Source organism: Lampris incognitus, chromosome 16, assembly GCF_029633865.1.
Source record: "Lampris incognitus isolate fLamInc1 chromosome 16, fLamInc1.hap2, whole genome shotgun sequence".
Taxonomy (NCBI): Eukaryota; Metazoa; Chordata; class Actinopteri; order Lampriformes; family Lampridae; genus Lampris; species Lampris incognitus.
In genome coordinates, this window is record NC_079226.1 from 31205523 (window position 1) to 31219655 (window position 14133).

Here is a 14133-nt window from a genome sequence, read left to right on the forward strand (position 1 = left end):
AGGGCATCACTTTTATTGTGATTGGGGAGGGAGGGGAGGTAATGTTGGATTTTGGTTAAATAGTGTAGTCTTTGTGACTACACTATTTACACTACACTATTGTGAATGGTGTTTGGGGTAAGATGTATTGGGGATGGTATATGAGTATTTTTTGTTTGATTTGGTGGGGGGTCTGTAGGCTGGAAGCCATGCCAAAGCCTACAGGTTGCCTCACCATTCTCTGTCTTCTGTGTTTTAATTTTTAATTCTTATTGTAAACTACTAATAAGACACGTTAGCCCCTAGCTAACGGGTCTGACCCTTTAGCCGAGCGGTTAGTGATGTCGCCTTGTGGTGCAGTACACGTCGTATCGAATCCCGCACCGGGCAAAAAAAATAACCGGTTACATTATCCTTTCAATGATGTAGTGGTGTTCAGGCGGCTTGCCATCCCATTGCGAAGCCAAAACAACAGCCCTCGTCTCAGGTAATGACTCCCCTTCTCGTCATAAGATCCTGAAACAGGCCTTGCTCTCAAAGTCTTCCATGCCCCGAGCCGGCAGAGAAATCCATTTTCAGTCTCCGCGTCTCCTTTTCCCCCAGCCACATTAATTGTTGGGGATTCCATAATCAGGAACATCCGTTTTCTCAACGCAGCCACTTACTGTTTCCCTGGAGTCACAGTCCCTTGCATCTTGAATAAACTCCCGCGGTTGATCCTCTCACTCCCGTCCTCCACCAATCGAGTTCATGTGAGGACACACGATGCAGCGCGTCAGCAGTCTGAATGGACAATAATATGCACACTCTCTTCCGCATTCCGACTTGGCCAGCTCGATCATTTCCGGCAGCGCCGGAAGTGATACAGACAACTGACAACAACAGCGCAGCAATGCCGTTTTTCACTCGGTTTCTTCAAGATCTACCCAGACTCACGGTTAATGGCGTTAGTCGCATTATCCAAGCAGCATGCCATACGTCAGTTACCAAACAGGAGAAGGGCTTCAAACTTTACGTTTCAAGCTACATCCACAATTACGAAGGTAAGATCCGGACGTGTAATGTTAGCGCCTAGCATGTTTTTGTACTAGCCAATGCTAGCGTAGTGATAAGTTACTGCTACTGTTGTTTCTATGTGTCAATCACTGTTACAATTTTCCTAACGTCATTGTCAATCTCAGTTTCAAACAAGGATTCAACAGGAGAATTATCCATTAAGACTGAGTGCTACAGATGTATGAGAGAAAAGCAAAAACCTCACAGTCTGAGTGTAAGAGAAAGTTATCCTGCAGGTTCAGTGCAGACTGGTTAATGAGACAGGTTCCTGTTCGTCAAATCAGTAAAGTTTCTGTGAATCATATCACTGCTATGAATCTAATACTGGTAAAGGCTATGTTAAATATATATTTCGTAGGGGCGGGTCTTCGCCTTGTGATGGTCTGGCAGCCTGTCCAGGGTGTCTCCCTGCCTGCCGCCCAATAACTGCTGGGATAGGCTTCAGCATCCCCACGACCCTGAGAGCAGGATAAGTTGTTTGGATAATGGATGGATGGATGGATGGATGGGTCTTTGTGCAATACTGGTGCCGTTTAGGTCATGGTCAGCATGGAAGGGGGAGATGAGGTGCGAGTATTGCAGCAAGCCATTGGAGTGTTAATAAATATTTTATCATCCCCTGAAACCGTGACATCCTTGTCCTCGTCCCTTGAGTGGCAGAGGACAGGCTCATCTGAACCTGAAGTTACTCACATCACGGCAGAAAGAGAGATGAGAGAAGTTTTCTGACCTCGCAACTTCAAAGTCGCTTCAGCAGGCCAAGTAGCTACACAAGAACAAAATGGAGGATTGTGGCAATCTTTGCGATATCAGACTCAGCAACACCTTGGCAACTGGAGCTCAAGGAAAAGGTGAGAACAACGTACATGGCAACTTAAAAGGAAGTTGTCAATCTACTAAATCCTAAATGTACTTTTGCTAATTTAGGAACACACTTGGGCAACACAGTCAATGCTGTAACATAATTATTTTCATCAGGCAGTAGCCTGTAGGGGACTATGTTTTCGGTCGTGTGTGTGTGTGTGTGTGTGTGTGTGTCTGTCTGTCTGTCTGTCTGTCTCCGCAGCTAATCTCACCATTTTGTTCAGGTCTTATATGGGATAGCAACATGACAGGAGGGCTGAATGACTAATTATGTGATTTTCAAATCACAAGACCTTTGATTTTGATTACTAAATACATCATTAACAGCTCATTCAAGAGCTATGGCAGTTGAAAATGTGTGTGTGTTGGCCCTGTGATGGCCTGGCGGCCTGTTCAGGGTGTCTCCCTGCCTGCCGCCCTCCAGCATCCCGTGACCCTGAGAGCAGATAAGCAGTTTGGATAAGGGATGGATGGATGGATCATGCCCCATACCCCCATACCTAACTCTAGTGTGTAAAAATGTGTAAAAGTAATGGGATTCACAGAAACTATATTTCATTCTGAGTTGTGTCACTTCTCTTACACATGTTTTGTGTTCCCTATTATTTTAAATGAGTAAAGTGAGATTAGTAATGATTTGGCTACAAGTTTTGATTTACACATTAGTGCATATCAACTGGGTTTTTGTCATTCATATAATCAGTTCATACATACATCATTCATATTTTTCTGGCTGTACTCAATATTCTCCTTTATAACAAAAGTTCACTAAGTTATTGTTTTTGAAAATAAGGTTTTAATGTTTAACTGCACTTGCAGCAAGTACAGTATGTATTGTAACAGATATGTGTATGTTCAAAGATTGTACTTAAGAGTTCCCATCCTGTGCAACTACAAAGTGCCAGTGCCAGTGTACCTGTGTGGCAGGTACAGCTTTTTGCAACCGTGTGGCAGCACTTCTTTACCAGACGGCACATTATTCCCAGCTGAAGATCACCTCTGTCCCCCCAATACACAGCTGCATGGAAACTGAACAGAAGTGGCATGAACCAAGAACCATGGTAACTAACTTTCTTAACATGGTACTTTTATTTTTTGTATGGATATTTGTATATTTTTATTGAAAAAAAATGTGTTTAAATGCAGGGTGATAAACCTGGTCTGGTGAATGACATGGTGATTCTTTCAGCCAGACCTCAGTAAAGGAGACTGGTGGAAGGCATCATGTTATTATTATTATAATTTCTTTCATGTTTCCTGTTTTACATCCTGTAGAGCCGTGTCCAAACTATGGACCTGAGGCACTATAGGGCAGATGTCATTTGATTGACAGTACTCATCGTAATATGGGTGCTGTTCCGAGTAGGGCAATCTTCTGGACTGCACAGATGTTGATGTTGCCTGGGATACGGTTAGTGAATGTTTCCATTCCCTTCTTCATGAGTCCTAGAGCTCCGATGACCACTGGTGTTATTTCGGTCTTCATTCCCCACATCCTGTTGATTTCAATCTCCAGGTCTTTGTACTTTGTCAGCTTCTCTGTGACTTTCACTGAGGTGTTTTTTTCAGATGGTATTGCCATGTCGATGAGCATGCACCTCTTTTGCTTCCTGTCCTTGATAACAGTGTCGGGCTTGTTGGCTTTTACCTCTCTATCAGTGTGGATGGGCATGTCCCAGAAGACGGTGACGTCATTGTTTTCAGTGGCCGTTTTTGGCTGATGTTCATACCACTTCTCAGTCGTTTTGACCTTGTAACTCCTGCAGATCTTCCAGTGCAGGTATGCTGCTGCCTTGTTGTGCCTGTATATGTACTCGGTCTTTGCCAGTTCCGGGCAGCCTGAGACAATGTGGTCGATGGTTTCTTCGTACATTCCACAGATTCTGCATTTTGGGTCTGTTCCATCTTTGATTATACAACGGTGATAGGATCTGGTTGCCAGGCTCTGGTCTTGTGCAGTGATTATCAGGCCCTCCATCTCTGCTATCAGCCCGGTGCTCCTTAGCCACTAGTGTGTCTTTTGTTGGTCCACATCTGAGTCTTTCATTCTTTTTGGGTACTTCCCGTGCATTGCTTTGTCCTCCCAGTTTTTTTGCAGTTGCCGCTGGCCATGGTGTTTTGCCTTCTGCTTCACTCGTTTGACGTAGATGGTAGTTGCCTCATTTTTTGGTGGTGGGGTTTCTGGGACATCAAGCTCTTTCTTGAATTGTGCAGCTTCTTTATTGATGGAGTAGATCTGATGTTTTACTATTCGGAGGAGTGGGTCATCTGTTTTTGTCAGGTATGCATCCAGCCCGATGGTGGTAGTCTTGAAGGTCAGTTCAAGTTGGACTAGACCTCATCCTCCTGAAGCTCTTGGTAGGTACAACCTGTCGACAACTCATCCTCCTGAAGCTCTTGGTAGGTACAGCCTGTCAACATCTGCTTTATTATTATCATTATTATTATTTTTTTCTTTCGTGTTTCCTGTTGTACATCCTGTAGAGCCGGGTCCAAACTATGGACCTGAGGCACTATAGGGCATACACATTATTATTATTTTATTAAAATATGTGTTTGTAGTAATCTTATCAGTAAGATATCAGATAAAGTGATCATTTGCTACATCAGCATTTCCCAACCCATTCCTCAAGGAACCCCTATCCTGCAGATTTTCATTGTAATCCTGCATAGGTAGCCCTGCTTGTACTTACTCAACCAATCATCTCACAGCACTTAATTATGCAAGGTGTGCAACATCTGACATAATTCATTGCTGATTGATTGAATAACTACAAACAGGTACCTAATCAGGGTTGTGAAGAAAATCTGCAGGATAGGGGTTCCTTGAGGACTGGGTTGGGATACACTGTGCTACATTATAGGACACATTTTATTTTAGCATTTATTGGTAGTATTCATACTGTCAGTCGATCAAGCAAGAACGTCCAAACCCGATCTTTTCAGGCTTTTCACACAAATAAGGTCTTTCTACTACTCCTTAAATACAAATAAGGTATTTCTTTATTCTCAGGTGTTTCATTTGAATGTATGCTTTAGCTTGCTTTATGCAACCAATGAGTTCATCTTTTTGAGTGAGAATGAGTCATCTTTTTTATTTGTCTTTCATAGGAGCAACTTGTACAAGGGAGTCAGTTCACCTCTGCCTAAACTTTCCACGCTCAGGGTGGGCGGACAAGGTCTACAGTGACCTTTCTAGTGATGTGGCTCCTCTCATAACAACTATGGCCATAGCCGATAATGTGCCTCTGGTAGAATCTAAGTTCGGTAAAGTGCAAGAAGGATGTGTGTTATCCTATCAGTTGCCAACAAAGACAGTGCCAAAAACCCGTCCACACTCAGATGCCCCTTCTCCCCCACAGCTGCCACTTTCTGATTACAGGCTGGGACCCTCTACCTGTTCCTTCGTCTGCTCTGAGCATTAGCAGCTCCACATGATGCCCCTGGCAACATCATTCGAGACAGCTCACAAAACTGAGAACAGCACTAAACAGCAGAGTTCCTGTTTAGAGTGGCACCATCTAAGGCAGTCCCGCATCACCTCCGTCAAATTAAGAGAGGTCTGTCACACCAGGGGACAGACCTCCGCTGAAAATCTGGCAAAAAGGCTTCTTAGACCCAGCCATCAGACTGCAGATATGAGGAGGGGGCTGGACATGGAACCTGCAGCAGTAGAAGAGTATTGCAGAGCAAGGGGGGTCAATCAATATCCTTGTGGGTTCCTTATCCACCCTGACGCACCTTGGATGGGGTCATTACCTGATGGCATAGTGTATGATCCAAAGGGGCAGCCAGTGTTTGGCCTTGTTAAAATTAAATGCTCAAATGTTTTGAGTTATGTGGACTGCCCATACATTAAGTTCAGTGAGATCAGTGAGGGCACACATACACTAAGGAAATCCCATCCGTACTTTTGGCAGATCCAGGGTCAGCTGTCAATTTCTGGACTTGAATGGTGTGACTTTGTTGTCTACACATAGGGAGACATGTTCATTCAGAGGATTCCCAGAGACAAAGAAATCACAGCCATAGTCAAAGAAAAAATTGACTATTTATTTTATTTATTTTTAACGCTATGCTTCCCAACAATAGAGAACTGCTCTGCATGCTGCCTTACTCAGCTCAGTTTGTTACAAGGATAGTCAAGTGGTCGTGTATATAATGTAATACTGTGTGTTTAAATGTTTATCTGCAATTTTCTGTAGTGCACTAATATTTGTTTTTAAAGTGTGCTGAAGTGGCAGATCAAATAACATGGTTAAATTAAGTTTGAGCTACAATAAAAACATTTATAAATGCAGTTGCAAGAACAATACTTTCCTCGTATTTTCGGATGTTTTATTAGAAAGAGAACTTATTTTAATTGTAATTATAACTATTCTAATTATCTGTTAACTCCCTCAACTCCTTCATCTCTTTCGCTCTGCGAACGTCTCGTTTTTCTCTCTGTATTGAGTGTTTTGACAGTGATTGTTGTTATTTGGATTGCTTTAACTCAGTGTAATGAAGATAAATGATTAGTATTGGAATGTTTGTCTTGTATTAACTACAGTAATTGTTATAGAAAAAATCTGAGAACCAGTTAAATTCAACAAAGTGAATGTATTTCAGTAAACGAGTATTCAGTAACTTGAACAATATAAAACATTTAACGCAGTATATATACAAATAATTTACCAGATTTACATTTTATCCTCAAGATAGTATATAACTCATTTCATCATCATTGAACAAAATGAAATGATTTCAATAAACCAATATCAAACATTCATTCATTCATCCTCAGCCACTTCTCCAGGGTTGGGTCACGGTGGCAGCAAGCTAAGTAGGGCACTCCAGACATCCCTCTCCTCAGCAACACCCTCCAGCTCCTCCTAAGGGATCCCAAGGCGTTCCCAGGTCTCATTGGACACGTAGTCCCTTCAGCAAGTTCTGGGTCTACCCCGGGGTCTCCTCCCAGTTGGCTGTGCCCGGTAAACCTCCAAAGGAAGGCGCCCAGGAGACATCCTAATCAGATGCCCGAACCACCTCAACTGGCTCCTTTCAATGCGAAGGAGCAGTGGCTCTACTCCGAGCTCCCTCCGGATGTTCGAGCTCCTCACCCTATCTCTAAGGCAGAGCCCAGACACCCTACGGAGGAAACTCATTTCAGCTGCTTGTATCTGTGATCTTTTGGTCACTACCCAAAGCTCATGACCATATGTGAGGGTTGGAATGAAGATTGACTGGTAAATTGAGAGCTTTGCCTTCCGGCTCAGCTTCCACTTCACCACAACGGTCCGGTACAACGTCCGCATTACTACTGATGCTGCACCAAGCCGCCTGTCAATCTCCCGCTCCATCCTACCCTCACTCGTGAACAAGACCCCGGGATACTTGAACTCCTTCACTTGAGGCAACAACTCATCCCCAGCCCGGAGGGAGCAATCCACCATTTTCCGGTAGAGAACCATGGTCTCAGACTTGGAGGTGCTGACTCTCATCCTGTCCATTACACACTCAGTTGCAAACCACCCCAGTGCGCGCTGGAGGTCACGTTCTGATGAAGTCAACAAAACCACATCATCTAAAAAGAGCAGAGATGCATTCCTGAGGTTCCCTAAATGGAAACACTCCTCACCTTGGCTGCGCCTTGAAATCCTGTCCATGGATATCACAAACAGAATCGGAGACAAGAGACAACCTTGGCCGAGTTCGACACCCACCGAAAACGTGTTTGACTTTGTTCCAAGAATGCGTACACAGCTCTCACTTTGGTTATACAAGGACCGGATGGCTTGTAGCAACTGCCCCAGTACCCCATACTCCTGCAGTACCCCCCACAGAGTGCCCAGGGGACACGATCGTAAGCCTTCTCCAAGTCCACAAAACATGTAGACTGGCTGGTCAAACCCCCATGCCCCCCCTAAAGAGTTGGTCCGTTGTTCCACAGCCAGGAAAGAATCCACATTGTTCCTCCTGGATCCAAGGTTTGACAATCGGTCAGAGCCTCCTTTCCAGCACCCTAGAGTAGACTTTCCCAGGGAGGCTGAGCAATGTGATGCCCCCAATAATTGGGGCACACCTTCTGGTCCCCCCTTTTAAATATGGGAACCACCACCCCAGTCTGCCACTCCACAGGTACTGTCCCTGACCTCCGCGTGACACTGAAGAGGCGTGTCAGCCAAGACAGCCCAACAATGTCCAGAGCCTTCAGCATCTCAGGGCGAATCTCATCCACACCCGGCGCCTTGCCACTGAGGAGCTTCTTAACTACCTCAGAGACCTCTGCCAGGGATATGGGTGAGGCTTCCCCTGAGTCTTCAGACTCTACCTCATCCACTGAGGACCTGTTAGCCGGGTTCAGGAGCTCCTCAAAGTGTTCTTTCCACTACTCGACAACATCCCCAGTCTGGGTTAACATTTCCCCTCCCCGACTGAACACAGCTTGAGTCAAACCCTGCTTCCCCTTCCCTGAGTCACTGGATGGTTTACTAGAACTTCCTTGAGGCCAACCGAAAGTCCTCCTCCATAGCCTCACTGAACTCCTCCCACACCGGAGTTTTTGCTTCCGCGACCACCGAAGCCGCAGTCCTTCTGGCCTCCTGGTACCTGTCTGCTGCTTCAGGGGACCCCTGGGCAAACCAAGCCTGAAAGGCCTCCTTCTTCAGCTTGACAGCTTCCCTCACCGCTGGTGTTCACTAGCAGGTACTTAGGTTGCCTCGATGGGCACCAATGACCTTATGACCACAGCTCCTGCCTGCCGCATCTGCAATAGAGGCTTCGAACATGGCCCACTCAGACTCCATGTCCCCAGCCTCACAAGAACTTCTTCCAGAGGTGGGAGTTGAAGACCTCATGGACAGGAGCCTCCGCCAGATGTTTCCAGTTCACCCTCACCACATGTTTGAGTTTGCCAGATCTATCCGGCAGCCTTCCCCGCTATCTCATCCAACTCACCACCAGATGGTGATTAGTTGACAGCGCTGTACCTCTCTTCACCTGAGTGTCCAAAACATATGGCCACAGATCTGATGATACAACCACAAAGTCTATTATCAATCTTCGGCCTAAGGTGTTCTGGTACCAAGTACATTTATGAACTACCTTATGTTCGAACATGGTGTTTGTTATGGCCATTCCATGACTCGCACAGAGGTCCAATAACAAGGCACCGCTCTGGGTTCAGATCAGGGAGGCCATTCCTCCTAATCATGCCCCTCCAGGTTTCTCCATCATTGCCCACGTGAGCGTTGAAGTCCCCCAAGCAGAACTATAGAGTCCTGAGGTGGAGCCCTATCCAGGACACCACCCAGAGACTCCAAGAAGGCCGGATACCCCAAACTGCTCTTTGGTGCATAAGCACACACAACAGTCAGAGCATTCCCCGGGGAGAACTCCAACACAGCGGCGCTCAACCAGGGACTTGTGAGTATCCCCACACCCGCCCAGCACCTGTCAGCTTGACCAACTCCGGAAAAGTAATGAGTCCAGCCCCTCTCCAGGAATATCTAGTTGGTACTGCGCCACCTCCCGCATCAGCTCAGGCTCCTTCCCTGCCAGAGAGGTGACATTCCACATCCCGAGGACCAATCTGCGATGCCAGAAGTTGGCACGCGCCAGTCCCCTCTTTTGCCTGACGCTCGGCCTGCATTGCACCCTACCCCAATGCTCATCCCCACGTGTGGTGGGTCCACGGGGTGAATATACCAATATCAAACATCCATCCATCCATTATTCAAACAGCTTATCCTTACCCAGAGTCACAGGGATGCTGGAGCCTATCCCAGCAGTCATCGGGCAGCAGGTGGGGAGACACCCTGGACAGGCCACCAGGCCATCACAGGGTGCAACTTTAACAATATAAAACAAATTTCATCTAAGACAGATAATTGCTATTTACAGGATTGACATTTTGTCCTCAAGACAATACATATCCTCTGCTAGGCTTTTTTGGAGATGGAGACGGTGGCATCTTCTAATGGTGAAGTTGTCCCTCCGGATAGAGACAATCTATTTTCCCCTGGTTTCCACATCAGAGGGAAATTCAATTCAATTCAATTCAATTTTTATTGTCATTAAAAACAATGTGCAGGCACATGTTAAAAATTAAATAAGGGCAAAACGTTTCTGTTAGAACCCACGCCTGCAGGGGAGACTACGGCCTGGCTGTAATGCCCTAGACCGCTCGGCCATCCTGACTGCGATGTGATCAAACTAAGTACTTTATGGTACTTACTGGTGGCTTGGCAAAAAAGGCACACAGCAATGGTCAGCGGTCGTGCTATCAGTATGTTGAAACTTAAACTTCTCTTTGTGAGTCGCCGCCATTTGACAAAAATCATATGAACAGTATGGATAGCGGAAGCAGAGCAGAAGTGAACAAGCTGGCAGAGATTTTACCAGAACTATGTCAGCACCACTGTGTATATATAATCCATTAACCAAAAAGGATTTCATTGACCTTTTCAGCTTTTTAAGTACGTGCGGGAAGTCTGATTTTATTTTAGGTCCTATGCTGACACTGACCCATGGAGCGAGGCATTTCAGCAGAATCCTCAGTCTGCACACATGGCTCATCTGCATCTGCACAGTTCACAATATTGGTTTTATTGATAATTGTAATCTGTTTTGGGGCTGTCTCTTCTTCTTCAGATCTGACGGAGTCCACCCAAACAGGCTGGGTAGCTGGATGCTAGCGGCCAACCTGCAGCACGCCATACAGTCCTCTCCACGTGACTGACTGTTTACGTCCCCATCCCATGCTTCCCTCCTTGAGCCTTCGCTTCCACCTGTGGTGGCACTCGACGATACTGTTCCGCCTGCTGACTCCCTCCGACGGCCGCATCTGTCATTCACGCTCTCGCTGGGAGTTTTCCCCATACAGCATCTTTGCTTGGGTCCTGCTGAGCACTGTTCCATCAATAATATTCCTATTCCCGTTGCAACACAGTCTCACTCCCAACTCGTCACTGGTGGGCGCTTGGTCAGGACCCCTCTTCGTCACTTTGCAACGCTCTGGGTACCCCTTTAGCGTCAACTTTCAACGTGGAGGGGTAGTTGTGTTATTTGGTCTCGCCACATAGTATCTGTGAGCAGACAAGGGACTGAGATCACACAGCACTTGATTAGCGGCTGCATATGGCTCATAGGCACACAAAAAAACAATTATCACATATTCATGAACTAATTTTCTCCTCTTCGATATTATCCCGAATGTTTTTTTTATAGAAGTACAGACGGCATTGTTGCTGGTTCTGTTGCTTTGCCAAAACACCGCGTCATTTTATGTCGACGGTAATGGACGACTTTTGATGACGTAACTGCATTTAAGGGGTGTCCCATTTCTAAGTCGCAAGATAACCCTTAACACTTGGTTTTGAGGGCTAGTAAGACTGAGGGTTGAGCTTGAGGGTTAAGATTGAGGGTTAAGAAAGGAATTGAGATTCACCTAAATCTATTTTTTATCTGTGTGCATTCATTGCTAATGTGGTTAACATGCTAAGCTAACAGCTACAACGGTTAACTCACCGGAATATCAAATGTTCAAAGTACCAAGTACGAAGTAGCAGCTCTTCGGCCAACTCTTGTGGTTCAGGGTTATACTTCTAATTTAACAGGCCTCTCCTATGAAATTACGTTCAATACAGTGTAATAAAAAATATGACAACTGGTCTAGCTTTCTAGATGCTTAGTTAAGCTCCGCCTTCGCACGCAGAGAGCGCGACGGGTGGCTTTCGCTCGTCGCCCATTTCTCTTCCTCTGTCGTCGGTGTGGTTAAGTCCGTCGGAGTTTTTGGACTGAAAACAAATTTAAAGTTAAAGTTCATGAATCATACCACCTATAGACCCGGAGGTATTACTAAATCTACAATAAGAGCAACCTTTATCCTCTCCAGCAACAAAATCGGGTATGTCTTCTACTCAACAGCAATTACACCCTTTGGCTGCAGTAACTATTGCTGCTGGTTTGTTTGCTGAACGCGAGATCCTTTGCTAACAAGTCTTTCTTATGCCACGATTTCATCACGACCAATACTATTGATTTTTTTTCTCTTAATATTATTATTCATTACTGAGTCCTGGTTAAGCATTGAATACTCTATCCCACTAACTGAGGCATGTCTCGCCGATTACTTCTATTTTAATCAACCAAGGCTATCTGGCCGTGGAGGTGGGGTAGCTGTCAGTTTTTTAATAATAATTACAAATGCTCCCCTGTCTCCCTTAATACTTTTTCTTCTTTCGAATCTCTGGGCTTTCTTTTAAATGGCCACCATCCACTACTCTGTATTTTAAGACCACCTAAGACTAACACTGGTTTTAGTCAAGAATTTTCTGAAATTCTTTCTTTTATTATGGGCAAATACGACAGAGTTGTTATCCTTGGTGATTTTAATATACACATTTGCTGCCCTTCCATGTCTCGCTTTATCACTGATTTTATTAACCTCTTTTAGTATTTTAATCTTGAACAATCCGTTAAGGAGCCAACTCATAATAAGAGGCATACTCTGGATCTGGTGTTGTGTTATAACCCACCCATCCATTGTCTTAACCGCTTATCCTGCTCTCAGGGATGCTGGAGCCTATTCCAGCAGTCATCGAGCAGCAGGCAGGGAGACAGCATAGATAGGCCACCAGGCCATCACAAGGCCTGCGCGCGCACGCGCGCACGCACGCACGCACGCACGCACGCACGCACGCACGCACGCACGCACGCACGCACGCACGCACGCACGCACGCACACACACACACACACACACACACACACACACACACACATATTACTAGGAACAATTTAGTACCGCCAATTCACCTGATTTACATGTCCTTGGAGGAAACTGGAGCCCCCAGAGGAAACCCACGCAGACACGGGGCAAACATGCAAACTCCACACAGAGGACGACCCAGGATGACCCACCGAGGTTTGACTACCCCGGGGCTCGAACCCAGGACCTTCTTGCTGTGAGGCGACAGCGCTAACCACTGCACCACCGTACCTCCGTGTTGTCTTATAATGTTTGTCTTAATATTCAGCTGCTAGATTTTAATGTCTCTGATCACAAAGCTGTGATTTTTCACACCTTGCTCCCGCTCCCTGCTCACATGCCATCTATCTACCTGTATCTGCTCTTGGTCTTGTAATTCCAAGTCAGCTAGTAGTTTTTTTGGGGGGGGGGGTTATTGGCTCCGGCTAGTAATACCCTTAACCAGAAGGATCTCTCTGTAAATGATTTATTGGGTAATTTTAAAAATACCCGTTGGACGATCCTTGATGGCATTGCTCCTATCAAAGTTTAACATGTCAAACATAACGCCATCCCCTTGCTTAATGACCACACAAGGGATTTAAAGAGGTAGTACAGGAAATCTGAGAGAAACTTGAAGAAGGACAAACTCAAGGCATCTCTTGATAGACTGAAAAGGTTGGGGCTGGCTTATCAGAACGCAGTTAAGGAAGCAAGGCATTGGTACTTTTCGAATTTAATTGCTGGTAGCTGCCACAACCCCAGGCAATCTCCCCACTTGCATTGAACCCTCTGCCAGTCTGACTTGCTTTAAGCAAATTTCTCTATTAGATTGAGAAGAATTAATTGGGGTCAACTGTCCAAAGTAACGGGGAGTGCGGAAGAGAGATGAAGAAGAGGGTGCAGGCAGGATGGAGTCAAGTCAAGTCAAGGTGGGTGGAGAGGAGTGTCAGGAGTGATTTGCGGCAGAAGGGTACCAGCAAGAGTTAAAGGGAAGGTTTACAAGATGGTTGTGAGACCAGCTATGTTATAGTATGGTTTGGAGTGGAGACAGTGGCACTGATGAAAAGACAGGAAGCGTAGCTGGTGTTGAAGATGCCAAGATTTTCATTGGGAGTGACGAAGAAGGACAGGATTAGGAACGAGTATATTAGAGAGACAGCTCTAATATACTCGGCCATACTAAATTGTCCCTAGGTGTGAATGTGTCGGCCCTGTGATGGCCTGGCAGCCTGTCCAAGGTGTCTCCCCACCTGCCACCCAATGACTGCTGGGATAGGCTCTAGCATCCTGCAACCACGATTGGGATAAGCGGGTTGGATAATGGATGGATGGATGGGACTTTATCCTGATGGTGTTTAAACTTGTTCTGTGGAGTGGATCTGGCATTATGTCCTATATTTTTTAGTGTATGTTGTTGTTTTATCTTGACTATTTTGTTGTTTTATCTTGCTGGCCCTGTGATGGTCTGGCGGCCTGTCTAGGGTGTCTCCCCACCTGCTGC